This window comes from Lissotriton vulgaris, chromosome 11 (assembly GCF_964263255.1).
Source record: "Lissotriton vulgaris chromosome 11, aLisVul1.2, whole genome shotgun sequence".
Lineage (NCBI taxonomy): Eukaryota > Metazoa > Chordata > Amphibia > Caudata > Salamandridae > Lissotriton > Lissotriton vulgaris.
In genome coordinates this window covers 504,822,155-504,831,176 of record NC_141699.1, presented here as the reverse complement: position 1 = coordinate 504,831,176, position 9,022 = coordinate 504,822,155, and the positions used below count along the sequence as shown (strand labels likewise).

General features: G+C 52.2%; 45 non-coding genes across 45 annotated transcripts; all 45 read left to right on the top strand.

The window, feature by feature from the left end:
• The first annotated feature begins 61 nt into the window (after positions 1 to 61).
• Positions 62 to 180, top strand: LOC147682543 (5S ribosomal RNA). Its single transcript, XR_015302291.1, has one exon. It is a non-coding gene; the product is annotated as a 5S ribosomal RNA (ribosomal RNA).
• An 80-nt stretch (positions 181 to 260) lies between these two features.
• LOC147682542 (5S ribosomal RNA) lies at positions 261 to 379 on the top strand. Its single transcript, XR_015302290.1, has one exon. It is a non-coding gene; the product is annotated as a 5S ribosomal RNA (ribosomal RNA).
• An 80-nt stretch (positions 380 to 459) lies between these two features.
• LOC147682541 (5S ribosomal RNA) lies at positions 460 to 578 on the top strand. Its single transcript, XR_015301538.1, has one exon. It is a non-coding gene; the product is annotated as a 5S ribosomal RNA (ribosomal RNA).
• An 80-nt stretch (positions 579 to 658) lies between these two features.
• On the top strand, positions 659 to 777 carry LOC147682540 (5S ribosomal RNA). Its single transcript, XR_015302289.1, has one exon. It is a non-coding gene; the product is annotated as a 5S ribosomal RNA (ribosomal RNA).
• Positions 778 to 857: 80 nt separating this feature from the next.
• LOC147682539 (5S ribosomal RNA) lies at positions 858 to 976 on the top strand. The gene has a single exon (XR_015302288.1). It is a non-coding gene; the product is annotated as a 5S ribosomal RNA (ribosomal RNA).
• An 80-nt stretch (positions 977 to 1,056) lies between these two features.
• Positions 1,057 to 1,175, top strand: LOC147682538 (5S ribosomal RNA). The gene has a single exon (XR_015302287.1). It is a non-coding gene; the product is annotated as a 5S ribosomal RNA (ribosomal RNA).
• An 80-nt stretch (positions 1,176 to 1,255) lies between these two features.
• LOC147682537 (5S ribosomal RNA) lies at positions 1,256 to 1,374 on the top strand. The gene has a single exon (XR_015302285.1). It is a non-coding gene; the product is annotated as a 5S ribosomal RNA (ribosomal RNA).
• An 80-nt stretch (positions 1,375 to 1,454) lies between these two features.
• On the top strand, positions 1,455 to 1,573 carry LOC147682536 (5S ribosomal RNA). Its single transcript, XR_015302284.1, has one exon. It is a non-coding gene; the product is annotated as a 5S ribosomal RNA (ribosomal RNA).
• Positions 1,574 to 1,653: 80 nt separating this feature from the next.
• Positions 1,654 to 1,772, top strand: LOC147682535 (5S ribosomal RNA). The gene has a single exon (XR_015302283.1). It is a non-coding gene; the product is annotated as a 5S ribosomal RNA (ribosomal RNA).
• An 80-nt stretch (positions 1,773 to 1,852) lies between these two features.
• Positions 1,853 to 1,971, top strand: LOC147682534 (5S ribosomal RNA). Its single transcript, XR_015302282.1, has one exon. It is a non-coding gene; the product is annotated as a 5S ribosomal RNA (ribosomal RNA).
• An 80-nt stretch (positions 1,972 to 2,051) lies between these two features.
• LOC147682533 (5S ribosomal RNA) lies at positions 2,052 to 2,170 on the top strand. The gene has a single exon (XR_015302281.1). It is a non-coding gene; the product is annotated as a 5S ribosomal RNA (ribosomal RNA).
• An 80-nt stretch (positions 2,171 to 2,250) lies between these two features.
• On the top strand, positions 2,251 to 2,369 carry LOC147682532 (5S ribosomal RNA). The gene has a single exon (XR_015302280.1). It is a non-coding gene; the product is annotated as a 5S ribosomal RNA (ribosomal RNA).
• An 80-nt stretch (positions 2,370 to 2,449) lies between these two features.
• Positions 2,450 to 2,568, top strand: LOC147682531 (5S ribosomal RNA). Its single transcript, XR_015302279.1, has one exon. It is a non-coding gene; the product is annotated as a 5S ribosomal RNA (ribosomal RNA).
• Positions 2,569 to 2,648: 80 nt separating this feature from the next.
• On the top strand, positions 2,649 to 2,767 carry LOC147682530 (5S ribosomal RNA). The gene has a single exon (XR_015302278.1). It is a non-coding gene; the product is annotated as a 5S ribosomal RNA (ribosomal RNA).
• An 80-nt stretch (positions 2,768 to 2,847) lies between these two features.
• Positions 2,848 to 2,966, top strand: LOC147682529 (5S ribosomal RNA). Its single transcript, XR_015302277.1, has one exon. It is a non-coding gene; the product is annotated as a 5S ribosomal RNA (ribosomal RNA).
• Positions 2,967 to 3,046: 80 nt separating this feature from the next.
• LOC147682528 (5S ribosomal RNA) lies at positions 3,047 to 3,165 on the top strand. The gene has a single exon (XR_015302276.1). It is a non-coding gene; the product is annotated as a 5S ribosomal RNA (ribosomal RNA).
• An 80-nt stretch (positions 3,166 to 3,245) lies between these two features.
• Positions 3,246 to 3,364, top strand: LOC147682527 (5S ribosomal RNA). The gene has a single exon (XR_015302274.1). It is a non-coding gene; the product is annotated as a 5S ribosomal RNA (ribosomal RNA).
• An 80-nt stretch (positions 3,365 to 3,444) lies between these two features.
• On the top strand, positions 3,445 to 3,563 carry LOC147682526 (5S ribosomal RNA). Its single transcript, XR_015302272.1, has one exon. It is a non-coding gene; the product is annotated as a 5S ribosomal RNA (ribosomal RNA).
• Positions 3,564 to 3,643: 80 nt separating this feature from the next.
• On the top strand, positions 3,644 to 3,762 carry LOC147682525 (5S ribosomal RNA). The gene has a single exon (XR_015302271.1). It is a non-coding gene; the product is annotated as a 5S ribosomal RNA (ribosomal RNA).
• Positions 3,763 to 3,845: 83 nt separating this feature from the next.
• Positions 3,846 to 3,964, top strand: LOC147682524 (5S ribosomal RNA). The gene has a single exon (XR_015302270.1). It is a non-coding gene; the product is annotated as a 5S ribosomal RNA (ribosomal RNA).
• Positions 3,965 to 4,044: 80 nt separating this feature from the next.
• On the top strand, positions 4,045 to 4,163 carry LOC147682523 (5S ribosomal RNA). Its single transcript, XR_015302269.1, has one exon. It is a non-coding gene; the product is annotated as a 5S ribosomal RNA (ribosomal RNA).
• Positions 4,164 to 4,243: 80 nt separating this feature from the next.
• Positions 4,244 to 4,362, top strand: LOC147682522 (5S ribosomal RNA). The gene has a single exon (XR_015302268.1). It is a non-coding gene; the product is annotated as a 5S ribosomal RNA (ribosomal RNA).
• An 80-nt stretch (positions 4,363 to 4,442) lies between these two features.
• Positions 4,443 to 4,561, top strand: LOC147682521 (5S ribosomal RNA). Its single transcript, XR_015302267.1, has one exon. It is a non-coding gene; the product is annotated as a 5S ribosomal RNA (ribosomal RNA).
• An 80-nt stretch (positions 4,562 to 4,641) lies between these two features.
• On the top strand, positions 4,642 to 4,760 carry LOC147682520 (5S ribosomal RNA). The gene has a single exon (XR_015302266.1). It is a non-coding gene; the product is annotated as a 5S ribosomal RNA (ribosomal RNA).
• Positions 4,761 to 4,840: 80 nt separating this feature from the next.
• On the top strand, positions 4,841 to 4,959 carry LOC147682519 (5S ribosomal RNA). The gene has a single exon (XR_015302265.1). It is a non-coding gene; the product is annotated as a 5S ribosomal RNA (ribosomal RNA).
• Positions 4,960 to 5,039: 80 nt separating this feature from the next.
• LOC147682518 (5S ribosomal RNA) lies at positions 5,040 to 5,158 on the top strand. The gene has a single exon (XR_015302264.1). It is a non-coding gene; the product is annotated as a 5S ribosomal RNA (ribosomal RNA).
• Positions 5,159 to 5,238: 80 nt separating this feature from the next.
• LOC147682517 (5S ribosomal RNA) lies at positions 5,239 to 5,357 on the top strand. The gene has a single exon (XR_015302262.1). It is a non-coding gene; the product is annotated as a 5S ribosomal RNA (ribosomal RNA).
• Positions 5,358 to 5,437: 80 nt separating this feature from the next.
• On the top strand, positions 5,438 to 5,556 carry LOC147682516 (5S ribosomal RNA). The gene has a single exon (XR_015302261.1). It is a non-coding gene; the product is annotated as a 5S ribosomal RNA (ribosomal RNA).
• An 80-nt stretch (positions 5,557 to 5,636) lies between these two features.
• LOC147682515 (5S ribosomal RNA) lies at positions 5,637 to 5,755 on the top strand. The gene has a single exon (XR_015302260.1). It is a non-coding gene; the product is annotated as a 5S ribosomal RNA (ribosomal RNA).
• An 80-nt stretch (positions 5,756 to 5,835) lies between these two features.
• On the top strand, positions 5,836 to 5,954 carry LOC147682514 (5S ribosomal RNA). Its single transcript, XR_015302259.1, has one exon. It is a non-coding gene; the product is annotated as a 5S ribosomal RNA (ribosomal RNA).
• An 80-nt stretch (positions 5,955 to 6,034) lies between these two features.
• On the top strand, positions 6,035 to 6,155 carry LOC147682513 (5S ribosomal RNA). The gene has a single exon (XR_015301594.1). It is a non-coding gene; the product is annotated as a 5S ribosomal RNA (ribosomal RNA).
• An 80-nt stretch (positions 6,156 to 6,235) lies between these two features.
• On the top strand, positions 6,236 to 6,354 carry LOC147682512 (5S ribosomal RNA). The gene has a single exon (XR_015302258.1). It is a non-coding gene; the product is annotated as a 5S ribosomal RNA (ribosomal RNA).
• Positions 6,355 to 6,435: 81 nt separating this feature from the next.
• Positions 6,436 to 6,554, top strand: LOC147682511 (5S ribosomal RNA). Its single transcript, XR_015302257.1, has one exon. It is a non-coding gene; the product is annotated as a 5S ribosomal RNA (ribosomal RNA).
• Positions 6,555 to 6,634: 80 nt separating this feature from the next.
• Positions 6,635 to 6,753, top strand: LOC147682510 (5S ribosomal RNA). Its single transcript, XR_015302256.1, has one exon. It is a non-coding gene; the product is annotated as a 5S ribosomal RNA (ribosomal RNA).
• An 80-nt stretch (positions 6,754 to 6,833) lies between these two features.
• On the top strand, positions 6,834 to 6,952 carry LOC147682509 (5S ribosomal RNA). Its single transcript, XR_015301532.1, has one exon. It is a non-coding gene; the product is annotated as a 5S ribosomal RNA (ribosomal RNA).
• Positions 6,953 to 7,032: 80 nt separating this feature from the next.
• LOC147682508 (5S ribosomal RNA) lies at positions 7,033 to 7,151 on the top strand. The gene has a single exon (XR_015302255.1). It is a non-coding gene; the product is annotated as a 5S ribosomal RNA (ribosomal RNA).
• Positions 7,152 to 7,231: 80 nt separating this feature from the next.
• LOC147682507 (5S ribosomal RNA) lies at positions 7,232 to 7,350 on the top strand. Its single transcript, XR_015302254.1, has one exon. It is a non-coding gene; the product is annotated as a 5S ribosomal RNA (ribosomal RNA).
• An 80-nt stretch (positions 7,351 to 7,430) lies between these two features.
• Positions 7,431 to 7,549, top strand: LOC147682506 (5S ribosomal RNA). Its single transcript, XR_015301566.1, has one exon. It is a non-coding gene; the product is annotated as a 5S ribosomal RNA (ribosomal RNA).
• An 80-nt stretch (positions 7,550 to 7,629) lies between these two features.
• Positions 7,630 to 7,748, top strand: LOC147682505 (5S ribosomal RNA). The gene has a single exon (XR_015301561.1). It is a non-coding gene; the product is annotated as a 5S ribosomal RNA (ribosomal RNA).
• Positions 7,749 to 7,828: 80 nt separating this feature from the next.
• LOC147682504 (5S ribosomal RNA) lies at positions 7,829 to 7,947 on the top strand. The gene has a single exon (XR_015302253.1). It is a non-coding gene; the product is annotated as a 5S ribosomal RNA (ribosomal RNA).
• Positions 7,948 to 8,027: 80 nt separating this feature from the next.
• LOC147682503 (5S ribosomal RNA) lies at positions 8,028 to 8,146 on the top strand. Its single transcript, XR_015302251.1, has one exon. It is a non-coding gene; the product is annotated as a 5S ribosomal RNA (ribosomal RNA).
• An 80-nt stretch (positions 8,147 to 8,226) lies between these two features.
• On the top strand, positions 8,227 to 8,345 carry LOC147682502 (5S ribosomal RNA). The gene has a single exon (XR_015302250.1). It is a non-coding gene; the product is annotated as a 5S ribosomal RNA (ribosomal RNA).
• Positions 8,346 to 8,425: 80 nt separating this feature from the next.
• LOC147682501 (5S ribosomal RNA) lies at positions 8,426 to 8,544 on the top strand. Its single transcript, XR_015302249.1, has one exon. It is a non-coding gene; the product is annotated as a 5S ribosomal RNA (ribosomal RNA).
• An 80-nt stretch (positions 8,545 to 8,624) lies between these two features.
• On the top strand, positions 8,625 to 8,743 carry LOC147682500 (5S ribosomal RNA). The gene has a single exon (XR_015302248.1). It is a non-coding gene; the product is annotated as a 5S ribosomal RNA (ribosomal RNA).
• An 80-nt stretch (positions 8,744 to 8,823) lies between these two features.
• LOC147682499 (5S ribosomal RNA) lies at positions 8,824 to 8,942 on the top strand. The gene has a single exon (XR_015302247.1). It is a non-coding gene; the product is annotated as a 5S ribosomal RNA (ribosomal RNA).
• Positions 8,943 to 9,022: the final 80 nt, after the last annotated feature.

The following is a 9,022-nucleotide window of genomic DNA, read 5'->3' as shown; positions in this document are numbered from 1 at the left end:
TGCTTGCTTGTACTGAAGCTGAGCGAAGAAAGCTAAGAGGCCCAAAACCAGTGCTCCTAGAGCCTACGGCCATACCACCCTGAAAGCACCTGATCTCGTCCGATCTCAGAAGTTAAGCAGGGTCGGGCCTGGTTAGTACCTGGATGGGAGACCGCCTGGGAATACCAGGTGCTGTAGGCTTTTTTTTTTCAGAGTGGTTTGCTTGCTTGTACTGAAGCTGAGCGAAGAAAGCTAAGAGGCCCAAAACCAGTGCTCCTAGAGCCTACGGCCATACCACCCTGAAAGCACCTGATCTCGTCCGATCTCAGAAGTTAAGCAGGGTCGGGCCTGGTTAGTACCTGGATGGGAGACCGCCTGGGAATACCAGGTGCTGTAGGCTTTTTTTTTTCAGAGTGGTTTGCTTGCTTGTACTGAAGCTGAGCGAAGAAAGCTAAGAGGCCCAAAACCAGTGCTCCTAGAGCCTACGGCCATACCACCCTGAAAGCACCTGATCTCGTCCGATCTCAGAAGTTAAGCAGGGTCGGGCCTGGTTAGTACCTGGAGGGGAGACCGCCTGGGAATACCAGGTGCTGTAGGCTTTTTTTTTTCAGAGTGGTTTGCTTGCTTGTACTGAAGCTGAGCGAAGAAAGCTAAGAGGCCCAAAACCAGTGCTCCTAGAGCCTACGGCCATACCACCCTGAAAGCACCTGATCTCGTCCGATCTCAGAAGTTAAGCAGGGTCGGGCCTGGTTAGTACCTGGATGGGAGACCGCCTGGGAATACCAGGTGCTGTAGGCTTTTTTTTTTCAGAGTGGTTTGCTTGCTTGTACTGAAGCTGAGCGAAGAAAGCTAAGAGGCCCAAAACCAGTGCTCCTAGAGCCTACGGCCATACCACCCTGAAAGCACCTGATCTCGTCCGATCTCAGAAGTTAAGCAGGGTCGGGCCTGGTTAGTACCTGGATGGGAGACCGCCTGGGAATACCAGGTGCTGTAGGCTTTTTTTTTTCAGAGTGGTTTGCTTGCTTGTACTGAAGCTGAGCGAAGAAAGCTAAGAGGCCCAAAACCAGTGCTCCTAGAGCCTACGGCCATACCACCCTGAAAGCACCTGATCTCGTCCGATCTCAGAAGTTAAGCAGGGTCGGGCCTGGTTAGTACCTGGATGGGAGACCGCCTGGGAATACCAGGTGCTGTAGGCTTTTTTTTTTCAGAGTGGTTTGCTTGCTTGTACTGAAGCTGAGCGAAGAAAGCTAAGAGGCCCAAAACCAGTGCTCCTAGAGCCTACGGCCATACCACCCTGAAAGCACCTGATCTCGTCCGATCTCAGAAGTTAAGCAGGGTCGGGCCTGGTTAGTACCTGGATGGGAGACCGCCTGGGAATACCAGGTGCTGTAGGCTTTTTTTTTTCAGAGTGGTTTGCTTGCTTGTACTGAAGCTGAGCGAAGAAAGCTAAGAGGCCCAAAACCAGTGCTCCTAGAGCCTACGGCCATACCACCCTGAAAGCACCTGATCTCGTCCGATCTCAGAAGTTAAGCAGGGTCGGGCCTGGTTAGTACCTGGATGGGAGACCGCCTGGGAATACCAGGTGCTGTAGGCTTTTTTTTTTCAGAGTGGTTTGCTTGCTTGTACTGAAGCTGAGCGAAGAAAGCTAAGAGGCCCAAAACCAGTGCTCCTAGAGCCTACGGCCATACCACCCTGAAAGCACCTGATCTCGTCCGATCTCAGAAGTTAAGCAGGGTCGGGCCTGGTTAGTACCTGGATGGGAGACCGCCTGGGAATACCAGGTGCTGTAGGCTTTTTTTTTTCAGAGTGGTTTGCTTGCTTGTACTGAAGCTGAGCGAAGAAAGCTAAGAGGCCCAAAACCAGTGCTCCTAGAGCCTACGGCCATACCACCCTGAAAGCACCTGATCTCGTCCGATCTCAGAAGTTAAGCAGGGTCGGGCCTGGTTAGTACCTGGATGGGAGACCGCCTGGGAATACCAGGTGCTGTAGGCTTTTTTTTTTCAGAGTGGTTTGCTTGCTTGTACTGAAGCTGAGCGAAGAAAGCTAAGAGGCCCAAAACCAGTGCTCCTAGAGCCTACGGCCATACCACCCTGAAAGCACCTGATCTCGTCCGATCTCAGAAGTTAAGCAGGGTCGGGCCTGGTTAGTACCTGGATGGGAGACCGCCTGGGAATACCAGGTGCTGTAGGCTTTTTTTTTTCAGAGTGGTTTGCTTGCTTGTACTGAAGCTGAGCGAAGAAAGCTAAGAGGCCCAAAACCAGTGCTCCTAGAGCCTACGGCCATACCACCCTGAAAGCACCTGATCTCGTCCGATCTCAGAAGTTAAGCAGGGTCGGGCCTGGTTAGTACCTGGATGGGAGACCGCCTGGGAATACCAGGTGCTGTAGGCTTTTTTTTTTCAGAGTGGTTTGCTTGCTTGTACTGAAGCTGAGCGAAGAAAGCTAAGAGGCCCAAAACCAGTGCTCCTAGAGCCTACGGCCATACCACCCTGAAAGCACCTGATCTCGTCCGATCTCAGAAGTTAAGCAGGGTCGGGCCTGGTTAGTACCTGGATGGGAGACCGCCTGGGAATACCAGGTGCTGTAGGCTTTTTTTTTTCAGAGTGGTTTGCTTGCTTGTACTGAAGCTGAGCGAAGAAAGCTAAGAGGCCCAAAACCAGTGCTCCTAGAGCCTACGGCCATACCACCCTGAAAGCACCTGATCTCGTCCGATCTCAGAAGTTAAGCAGGGTCGGGCCTGGTTAGTACCTGGATGGGAGACCGCCTGGGAATACCAGGTGCTGTAGGCTTTTTTTTTTCAGAGTGGTTTGCTTGCTTGTACTGAAGCTGAGCGAAGAAAGCTAAGAGGCCCAAAACCAGTGCTCCTAGAGCCTACGGCCATACCACCCTGAAAGCACCTGATCTCGTCCGATCTCAGAAGTTAAGCAGGGTCGGGCCTGGTTAGTACCTGGATGGGAGACCGCCTGGGAATACCAGGTGCTGTAGGCTTTTTTTTTTCAGAGTGGTTTGCTTGCTTGTACTGAAGCTGAGCGAAGAAAGCTAAGAGGCCCAAAACCAGTGCTCCTAGAGCCTACGGCCATACCACCCTGAAAGCACCTGATCTCGTCCGATCTCAGAAGTTAAGCAGGGTCGGGCCTGGTTAGTACCTGGATGGGAGACCGCCTGGGAATACCAGGTGCTGTAGGCTTTTTTTTTTCAGAGTGGTTTGCTTGCTTGTACTGAAGCTGAGCGAAGAAAGCTAAGAGGCCCAAAACCAGTGCTCCTAGAGCCTACGGCCATACCACCCTGAAAGCACCTGATCTCGTCCGATCTCAGAAGTTAAGCAGGGTCGGGCCTGGTTAGTACCTGGATGGGAGACCGCCTGGGAATACCAGGTGCTGTAGGCTTTTTTTTTTCAGAGTGGTTTGCTTGCTTGTACTGAAGCTGAGCGAAGAAAGCTAAGAGGCCCAAAACCAGTGCTCCTAGAGCCTACGGCCATACCACCCTGAAAGCACCTGATCTCGTCCGATCTCAGAAGTTAAGCAGGGTCGGGCCTGGTTAGTACCTGGATGGGAGACCGCCTGGGAATACCAGGTGCTGTAGGCTTTTTTTTTTCAGAGTGGTTTGCTTGCTTGTACTGAAGCTGAGCGAAGAAAGCTAAGAGGCCCAAAACCAGTGCTCCTAGAGCCTACGGCCATACCACCCTGAAAGCACCTGATCTCGTCCGATCTCAGAAGTTAAGCAGGGTCGGGCCTGGTTAGTACCTGGATGGGAGACCGCCTGGGAATACCAGGTGCTGTAGGCTTTTTTTTTTTTTCAGAGTGGTTTGCTTGCTTGTACTGAAGCTGAGCGAAGAAAGCTAAGAGGCCCAAAACCAGTGCTCCTAGAGCCTACGGCCATACCACCCTGAAAGCACCTGATCTCGTCCGATCTCAGAAGTTAAGCAGGGTCGGGCCTGGTTAGTACCTGGATGGGAGACCGCCTGGGAATACCAGGTGCTGTAGGCTTTTTTTTTTCAGAGTGGTTTGCTTGCTTGTACTGAAGCTGAGCGAAGAAAGCTAAGAGGCCCAAAACCAGTGCTCCTAGAGCCTACGGCCATACCACCCTGAAAGCACCTGATCTCGTCCGATCTCAGAAGTTAAGCAGGGTCGGGCCTGGTTAGTACCTGGATGGGAGACCGCCTGGGAATACCAGGTGCTGTAGGCTTTTTTTTTTCAGAGTGGTTTGCTTGCTTGTACTGAAGCTGAGCGAAGAAAGCTAAGAGGCCCAAAACCAGTGCTCCTAGAGCCTACGGCCATACCACCCTGAAAGCACCTGATCTCGTCCGATCTCAGAAGTTAAGCAGGGTCGGGCCTGGTTAGTACCTGGATGGGAGACCGCCTGGGAATACCAGGTGCTGTAGGCTTTTTTTTTTCAGAGTGGTTTGCTTGCTTGTACTGAAGCTGAGCGAAGAAAGCTAAGAGGCCCAAAACCAGTGCTCCTAGAGCCTACGGCCATACCACCCTGAAAGCACCTGATCTCGTCCGATCTCAGAAGTTAAGCAGGGTCGGGCCTGGTTAGTACCTGGATGGGAGACCGCCTGGGAATACCAGGTGCTGTAGGCTTTTTTTTTTCAGAGTGGTTTGCTTGCTTGTACTGAAGCTGAGCGAAGAAAGCTAAGAGGCCCAAAACCAGTGCTCCTAGAGCCTACGGCCATACCACCCTGAAAGCACCTGATCTCGTCCGATCTCAGAAGTTAAGCAGGGTCGGGCCTGGTTAGTACCTGGATGGGAGACCGCCTGGGAATACCAGGTGCTGTAGGCTTTTTTTTTTCAGAGTGGTTTGCTTGCTTGTACTGAAGCTGAGCGAAGAAAGCTAAGAGGCCCAAAACCAGTGCTCCTAGAGCCTACGGCCATACCACCCTGAAAGCACCTGATCTCGTCCGATCTCAGAAGTTAAGCAGGGTCGGGCCTGGTTAGTACCTGGATGGGAGACCGCCTGGGAATACCAGGTGCTGTAGGCTTTTTTTTTTCAGAGTGGTTTGCTTGCTTGTACTGAAGCTGAGCGAAGAAAGCTAAGAGGCCCAAAACCAGTGCTCCTAGAGCCTACGGCCATACCACCCTGAAAGCACCTGATCTCGTCCGATCTCAGAAGTTAAGCAGGGTCGGGCCTGGTTAGTACCTGGATGGGAGACCGCCTGGGAATACCAGGTGCTGTAGGCTTTTTTTTTTCAGAGTGGTTTGCTTGCTTGTACTGAAGCTGAGCGAAGAAAGCTAAGAGGCCCAAAACCAGTGCTCCTAGAGCCTACGGCCATACCACCCTGAAAGCACCTGATCTCGTCCGATCTCAGAAGTTAAGCAGGGTCGGGCCTGGTTAGTACCTGGATGGGAGACCGCCTGGGAATACCAGGTGCTGTAGGCTTTTTTTTTTCAGAGTGGTTTGCTTGCTTGTACTGAAGCTGAGCGAAGAAAGCTAAGAGGCCCAAAACCAGTGCTCCTAGAGCCTACGGCCATACCACCCTGAAAGCACCTGATCTCGTCCGATCTCAGAAGTTAAGCAGGGTCGGGCCTGGTTAGTACCTGGATGGGAGACCGCCTGGGAATACCAGGTGCTGTAGGCTTTTTTTTTTCAGAGTGGTTTGCTTGCTTGTACTGAAGCTGAGCGAAGAAAGCTAAGAGGCCCAAAACCAGTGCTCCTAGAGCCTACGGCCATACCACCCTGAAAGCACCTGATCTCGTCCGATCTCAGAAGTTAAGCAGGGTCGGGCCTGGTTAGTACCTGGATGGGAGACCGCCTGGGAATACCAGGTGCTGTAGGCTTTTTTTTTTCAGAGTGGTTTGCTTGCTTGTACTGAAGCTGAGCGAAGAAAGCTAAGAGGCCCAAAACCAGTGCTCCTAGAGCCTACGGCCATACCACCCTGAAAGCACCTGATCTCGTCCGATCTCAGAAGTTAAGCAGGGTCGGGCCTGGTTAGTACCTGGATGGGAGACCGCCTGGGAATACCAGGTGCTGTAGGCTTTTTTTTTTCAGAGTGGTTTGCTTGCTTGTACTGAAGCTGAGCGAAGAAAGCTAAGAGGCCCAAAACCAGTGCTCCTAGAGCCTACGGCCACATACCACCCTGAAAGCACCTGATCTCGTCCGATCTCAGAAGTTAAGCAGGGTCGGGCCTGGTTAGTACCTGGATGGGAGACCGCCTGGGAATACCAGGTGCTGTAGGCTTTTTTTTTTCAGAGTGGTTTGCTTGGTTGTACTGAAGCTGAGCGAAGAAAGCTAAGAGGCCCAAAACCAGTGCTCCTAGAGCCTACGGCCATACCACCCTGAAAGCACCTGATCTCGTCCGATCTCAGAAGTTAAGCAGGGTCGGGCCTGGTTAGTACCTGGATGGGAGACCGCCTGGGAATACCAGGTGCTGTAGGCTTTTTTTTTTTCAGAGTGGTTTGCTTGCTTGTACTGAAGCTGAGCGAAGAACGCTAAGAGGCCCAAAACCAGTGCTCCTAGAGCCTACGGCCATACCACCCTGAAAGCACCTGATCTCGTCCGATCTCAGAAGTTAAGCAGGGTCGGGCCTGGTTAGTACCTGGATGGGAGACCGCCTGGGAATACCAGGTGCTGTAGGCTTTTTTTTTTCAGAGTGGTTTGCTTGCTTGTACTGAAGCTGAGCGAAGAAAGCTAAGAGGCCCAAAACCAGTGCTCCTAGAGCCTACGGCCATACCACCCTGAAAGCACCTGATCTCGTCCGATCTCAGAAGTTAAGCAGGGTCGGGCCTGGTTAGTACCTGGATGGGAGACCGCCTGGGAATACCAGGTGCTGTAGGCTTTTTTTTTTCAGAGTGGTTTGCTTGCTTGTACTGAAGCTGAGCGAAGAAAGCTAAGAGGCCCAAAACCAGTGCTCCTAGAGCCTACGGCCATACCACCCTGAAAGCTCCTGATCTCGTCCGATCTCAGAAGTTAAGCAGGGTCGGGCCTGGTTAGTACCTGGATGGGAGACCGCCTGGGAATACCAGGTGCTGTAGGCTTTTTTTTTTCAGAGTGGTTTGCTTGCTTGTACTGAAGCTGAGCGAAGAAAGCTAAGAGGCCCAAAACCAGTGCTCCTAGAGCCTACGGCCATACCACCCTGAAAGCACCTGATCTCGTCCGATCTCAGAAGTTAAGCAGGGTCGGGCCTGGTTAGTACCTGGATGGGAGACCGCCTGGGAATACCAGGTGCTGTAGGCTTTTTTTTTTCAGAGTGGTTTGCTTGCTTGTACTGAAGCTGAGCGAAGAAAGCTAAGAGGCCCAAAACCAGTGCTCCTAGAGCCTACGGCCATACCACCCTGAAAGCACCTGATCTCGTCCGATCTCAGAAGTTAAGCAGGGTCGGGCCTGGTTAGTACCTGGATGGGAGACCGCCTGGGAATACCAGGTGCTGTAGGCTTTTTTTTTTCAGAGTGGTTTGCTTGCTTGTACTGAAGCTGAGCGAAGAAAGCTAAGAGGCCCAAAACCAGTGCTCCTAGAGCCTACGGCCATACCACCCTGAAAGCACCTGATCTCGTCCGATCTCAGAAGTTAAGCAGGGTCAGGCCTGGTTAGTACCTGGATGGGAGACCGCCTGGGAATACCAGGTGCTGTAGGCTTTTTTTTTTCAGAGTGGTTTGCTTGGTTGTACTGAAGCTGAGCGAAGAAAGCTAAGAGGCCCAAAACCAGTGCTCCTAGAGCCTACGGCCATACCACCCTGAAAGCACCTGATCTTGTCCGATCTCAGAAGTTAAGCAGGGTCGGGCCTGGTTAGTACCTGGATGGGAGACCGCCTGGGAATACCAGGTGCTGTAGGCTTTTTTTTTTCAGAGTGGTTTGCTTGGTTGTACTGAAGCTGAGCGAAGAAAGCTAAGAGGCCCAAAACCAGTGCTCCTAGAGCCTACGGCCATACCACCCTGAAAGCACCTGATCTCGTCCGATCTCAGAAGTTAAGCAGGGTCGGGCCTGGTTAGTACCTGGATGGGAGACCGCCTGGGAATACCAGGTGCTGTAGGCTTTTTTTTTTCAGAGTGGTTTGCTTGCTTGTACTGAAGCTGAGCGAAGAAAGCTAAGAGGCCCAAAACCAGTGCTCCTAGAGCCTACGGCCATACCACCCTGAAAGCACCTGATCTCGTCCGATCTCAGAAGTTAAGCAGGGTCGGGCCTGGTTAGTACCTGGATGGGAGACCGCCTGGGAATACCAGGTGCTGTAGGCTTTTTTTTTTCAGAGTGGTTTGCTTGCTTGTACTGAAGCTGAGCGAAGAAAGCTAAGAGGCCCAAAACCAGTGCTCCTAGAGCCTACGGCCATACCACCCTGAAAGCACCTGATCTCGTCCGATCTCAGAAGTTAAGCAGGGTCGGGCCTGGTTAGTACCTGGATGGGAGACCGCCTGGGAATACCAGGTGCTGTAGGCTTTTTTTTTTCAGAGTGGTTTGCTTGCTTGTACTGAAGCTGAGCGAAGAAAGCTAAGAGGCCCAAAACCAGTGCTCCTAGAGCCTACGGCCATACCACCCTGAAAGCACCTGATCTCGTCCGATCTCAGAAGTTAAGCAGGGTCGGGCCTGGTTAGTACCTGGATGGGAGACCGCCTGGGAATACCAGGTGCTGTAGGCTTTTTTTTTTCAGAGTGGTTTGCTTGCTTGTACTGAAGCTGAGCGAAGAAAGCTAAGAGGCCCAAAACCAGTGCTCCTAGAGCCTACGGCCATACCACCCTGAAAGCACCTGATCTCGTCCGATCTCAGAAGTTAAGCAGGGTCGGGCCTGGTTAGTACCTGGATGGGAGACCGCCTGGGAATACCAGGTGCTGTAGGCTTTTTTTTTTCAGAGTGGTTTGCTTGCTTGTACTGAAGCTGAGCGAAGAAAGCTAAGAGGCCCAAAACCAGTGCTCCTAGAGCCTACGGCCATACCACCCTGAAAGCACCTGATCTCGTCCGATCTCAGAAGTTAAGCAGGGTCGGGCCTGGTTAGTACCTGGATGGGAGACCGCCTGGGAATACCAGGTGCTGTAGGCTTTTTTTTTTCAGAGTGGTTTGCTTGGTTGTACTGAAGCTGAGCGAAGAAAGCTAAGAGGCCCAAAATCAGTGCTCCTAGA